Source organism: Pseudopodoces humilis, chromosome 19, assembly GCF_049639895.1.
Source record: "Pseudopodoces humilis isolate 2021_Gansu_Grassland_sample_001 chromosome 19, ASM4963989v1, whole genome shotgun sequence".
Lineage (NCBI taxonomy): Eukaryota > Metazoa > Chordata > Aves > Passeriformes > Paridae > Pseudopodoces > Pseudopodoces humilis.
In genome coordinates, this window is record NC_142218.1 from 14,165,418 (window position 1) to 14,170,289 (window position 4,872).

A 4,872-nucleotide genomic window follows, 5' to 3' on the forward strand; every position below is an offset into this window, starting at 1 on the left:
AGCCTAAACTGCCCTATAATTCTACAGTTCATATTTTATCCTGTTTTCAGTATCACAGTTGTGTTTAATATTAGTTATTTACCAGTAGTGCCGTGTATGTGCATCTTGAGGCTCCAGAGAGATAGTTTAACCTCTGTCAATGGTGTCACTTTTCTGGGATTCAAAGGTCCCCAGATGTTCTCAAAGCACACGAGTGAGCCTTATCACACTGTTGGGTATCAGCTCCTTTTGTCTTATGCTTATTCAGACTTTGTTTCTTATAAATACACCTAGCAACAAATGCTGTTATAAGCATTGTATTCCACATGGGAAGTGGGGCTGGCTCTGCAGCACTTCTACAGCAGAAAGATTGAATATGGATCTATTTTTAGCTGAGTCAAAATGTGTGGAAGCAGAATGATAAGGACCAGGCAAGAAGTCAGTGACTGAGAAGCTGGGGAGGAGGGGGTAGAAACCAAAGTGGCCGAGTGTTTCATGTCCTACCCCTGGGCTGCAACACAACCTCTCCCCTTTGTCTTTGGTCTCAGAAATCAAAACGTTCCTGCAAGGAATATGAAAGTGAAATGCTCGTCTGCTATGCAAAAGCAGCAAAACAACCAAGGGAAACTTTCAGAAAGATGGGGCTACAGAGAACTTGGGATTCTGACTCAGGGCTCCTCTCAGAAATACCAAGCTATACAATTGGCCTTGTTGCCTTAACAGTTTTATTCCTAAAGCAGAGTTTGCTCTCTGCTGCTCCCATGTTTGACAGCTCTAGAATCAGGTTGTTGAACTGGTTGGGAGCTTTCTAATTTTCATTCAGCCTTAGTTTATTAGTAGTCAGTTCATGCCTATTTACTCTTATTCCAACAGCAGCATTTAGCTTAATCTCTTATTTTCCTTCCATTCCTATTTCCCTTGATGCATTAATAGCCATAAATCATATTCTGTTTCACACTTCATTTTGCTAAGTTTACTGACCTTCTTTCTTGTATCAGTCCCTTGCTCAAAGAAAATTCATCTTTACTATTTCTGGAGACTTGAGGGACTGGGAATACACTTCCCTTTACACTGCTTGAGCTTGTGGTAAATAATACATGTATGTTATAATGTGGGAAGAAATAAAATGTCCTGCAGAATAAGGTCTGATCTTAGCAAACATGCCCATGCACAGGGATTTGCAGGCTGGGATGGAAAGCTGAGAGTCTCTCTGGCCGTGCTGCAGCTGTACCCTGAGCTAAGATGAGGAATAGGGCCAGAATGGCTCTCTTTGTGCTCAGCTTCCACAAAAGTTGTCCTGTGATCCATTGCTGGGGGCTGAGCCCATTTTGTGAGTGGGGATCTGACCATGTGCCAAGGAAGAGGTGGCTGCAGTATCAGCATTTCTAGATGTTATTCTATTATTTTTCTTGAAGTTGAGCTTTTCCTGCTAGATGAGAAATACCAATTTTCATGTTAGTCAAGAAAAATTTGCATGGATGAACAATAAAAGCTCAGAAGTTAGAAAGGACTGAGAAGAACCCAAGCTTTGGCCTGGTGAAAGTGGCAGTGGTGGAGGCAGCGAGAGGCGTGCAGGGAGGTCAGGCAGGGGACAGGAGAGCCTTTGGGATGTCCCACGAGCCAGGGGAACAGCTCCAGCCTCTGCTGCTCCTTGGCTGGGAAGCACTGCCCCACTTTTCTTGTCAGATAAGTTCATCAGAGTGTCCTCTGTGACAGCAGCAGCTCTTTGTGCTGAGCAGGCTGGAAATGCAGTTCAGCCCTTAGTGCAGTTACTCACGGTTTCATGTTTTGGACAAGTCTATACCGTTGAGGAATGTAACCATTGCTGGCTCTGGTTTTGGGTGTATTTGTCTTTTCACTACCAATTTTCAAAAGCACTCACACTTTCTGCTGTCACCTCAGCCCATGAGGTCTGTTCTGATCTGTGTTCAGTTTTTCATTGTCTATCAGTACCCAGAGAGAACAGGGGACCTGCCTGTGCAGCTTAGATACAATTTGATAAGTAGGGATTAATAAATCAGATATTTGATTATTTTGGTCTGGCCTGAGTTCAAGCTCTTGTTTGCTCCCAGCTGTGGGAGGGCTAGTTCAGCCAAAAAAATCCATGCCTAGATTTTTACTTTCGGGAAGCTCAGGCATTTGAGATCCAAAATTAGGTTTTCAGTTTGTGCCAGGAAGGAATCAGCCACTAGATTAAGAATTTGGATGCTTTCCCTCACAAAAATTTCTGGGAGTTGTATGTCAGATCCAGGATTTCAGATCTATTCCCAGAGTAAGTTCAGCACTTTAGCCATGCCTTGTCTTCTCATTGCAGAGGTAGGAAGGAAAAAATGAAAAATTAACTTGAAGGAACAGGAGGGAAAAAAAGGAGAAAAAAGTGAGTAGGAAAGGAAAAGTGGTAAAGGTGGGTAAGTCACATGGGTGATTGGGGAATGAAGCTCAAGGGCACAGGGATGCAGCTGAAAGATCAGATAATAAATGTTGCTTTGTGTAAAAGGTTCTCCTTTCCATGTTCCAGTGGCTGTCCCAGACACACAGGGTCAAGGGGTTATTTTTAAGTTGGCCATTGATTCATACAAGATGCCTGGTTATGAAATATGGGAATCTTTCACCGGAGGGAAAAACTTCCCCGTGAGTGACTGCCTGGAAACCCACAGCAGGGAAGGGTTAATGGTTGCTCAGTTTACAGCTGGGAATTGCTGGTATCCAGGAAACAACACAGAATGCACAAACCATGAGACCAGCTGGAGCCTGCTGGAATCCCATTCATTTTGGCAGAGGTGTCTGTGGTCTCCAATTCTGACATCACTGCATTTGCGTCACACAGGAATGCCTTAACCACTTCTCCCTTTCTATTTTTTCCTGTCTCCCTCTTATTTCTGTGGCTGACTCAGATTTGCAGAGCAGTGAGAAGAGGCAGGTCCCCAGCCCTCCTGCCCTCTCTGTGGCTGGGAGGTGGCTGCACCTGAGCTGTCAGGTTCCCATCTGGGGTGCGGGAGAAGCCGTGCTCAGGGAGCGTGGGCTGGAATCATTTCTGCTCCCAGGAATCTGCATCACCTGGCTGTAGCAGAGCCCAGGGAGGAACACTCCTGGCGTCCAGGAGTGTGTCCAAGAGCTGGGCACTGCTGCTTTCTGAGCTCAGTTCAGCTGATTGAACAGGACCGACTGCCACGAAGCGGCTGAAACACGCAGCTGCCTTTTGGAGAGGTGGGCACAGAAGTTGTGTGTCACCTGCTGAAGCTGCCTGCTCACAGCAGGAACCCCTGTGCCCTGAGGAAGCAGGGCCCCAGCCCCATTTTCCTCTGGAAAGGCCTGACAAAGGTGTTGAGTGTGTTCTGCATGGAAGACCCTTTGTTTTAGACAAGGTTGTGACCCCAGAGGGCTGTGGTAAGGGTGCTGTGCTGAAGAACAGTGAACTTAAGGGTTTTGTGCTTCAGTATTTCAGGACTGCTTCTGAAGCCTGTTTGTGTCTGCTACTTATCCTCAGCAGCTGATTTGCAACTTCACTGCTCTGCAAGCAACCACTGATTATCCTGTGATTCTTCTTCTCATGATTAACATTCTAAGCCTTATTTTAAAGAGCAGAATAGAGCAATCATCACAAAGGAATCGCTGTGGTAATCCTGAGAAAATGCATATGTGTGACTGGGTCACCATGGAAATGGAAGAGAATCAAAATAGTGCTCCTGGAAAATTTGGAAAGAGATAAACTGTTAAAAGACTTATCTAGATCTCTGTTCTAGGAAATATTTTCTAGAAAATCAATCCAGAATATCTATGTGGAAGTTTTTCACTATTTAATCTCCCTTTCACAGAGTGTGCTCTAATTAAAGATTTGCCTTCTTTTCCTCTACGTGTTTACACAAATATTTATCTTGCTATAAATAGATGTGCACTCACACCCTCAGCCAGGTTTCAGATCCTGAAGGAACCTCTCGACTGAAAGATTTCTGGTTGGGTGTAAGCAATGATGAGCCTGACATTCAGACTCGAGGCCCACAGGGGCTGTGCTCTGAGCAGGGTCTGCAGGATGGCCTTTGGGACTTCCCGTGTCTCCAGCTGACAATGCCCATCCCATTCCTGTTCCAGGTGTGAGCAGCACGGGCTCAGCCAGCCTGAGGTGCTGCTCAGGTGCCAGCCTGTCCTGTCATGGTCCTGTGGGCTGGGCCATCACCTCTGTGTGCAGGAGGGAGAAGAGAAAGGCAGCCCTCCTCCTCCTCCATCTCCTCCTCCTCCTCCATCTCCTCCTCCTCCTCCTCTCCTTCTCCAGGCGTGCATCCCACAGCTGCAGCACACATCTGGAGGCACTGGAGCAGTCCAGGCTAATCTGTGTTTTGCTCGCAGAGAGTTGCTACTGATCCTAATGAGAGATTGTAGGGGTGGAAAGGAGAACAGGATGGAACATGCAAGCACCAGCCCTGGCAGGCTGAGGAACACAGCCAGTGTGAGCCCATGGCACACAGGTCCCACAGCCAGCCTCCAGAGCTATTACAAAACTGGCTCTGGAAGTCCTCAGCACATGGATTTTGCTAGATTCCTTGGCATTCTTAAATTTAGGTGTGCCATCAGTCAGCTATTTATAAACTGCAATTCCTGAAGTAGGGTCCTAACTCAAAAAGATTCAGAATTTCAGGGATTCTGAGCTTTAGCAGTTGCCAGTACCTTTCCTGGGACCTGCTGAATGTTTACTGCAGTGACCTCTTCAGGTACAAAGCGCCTGAAAACTTCACCTTCCACTCTCAAAATAACAGTGCATTTATGTGCATTTGTAGGCACCTCTTCTTTCTTAAGTGTTTGCTCACTGGCCTGGGGGATTGGGCTCAGAAGTTCAGAGTTTAGCTTGGTAGGAGGTTTCAGCTTTTCAGAATGCTTTGATGATCTGGACTGGGTGAT

General features: G+C 46.2%; 1 long non-coding RNA gene across 1 annotated transcript; it reads left to right on the top strand.

Moving 5' to 3' along the window:
• The first annotated feature begins 2,874 nt into the window (after nucleotides 1–2,874).
• LOC106628268 (uncharacterized) lies at nucleotides 2,875–3,832 on the top strand. Its single transcript, XR_001331573.2, has 2 exons — nucleotides 2,875–3,186; nucleotides 3,417–3,832. It is a non-coding gene; the product is annotated as an uncharacterized LOC106628268 (long non-coding RNA).
• Nucleotides 3,833–4,872: the final 1,040 nt, after the last annotated feature.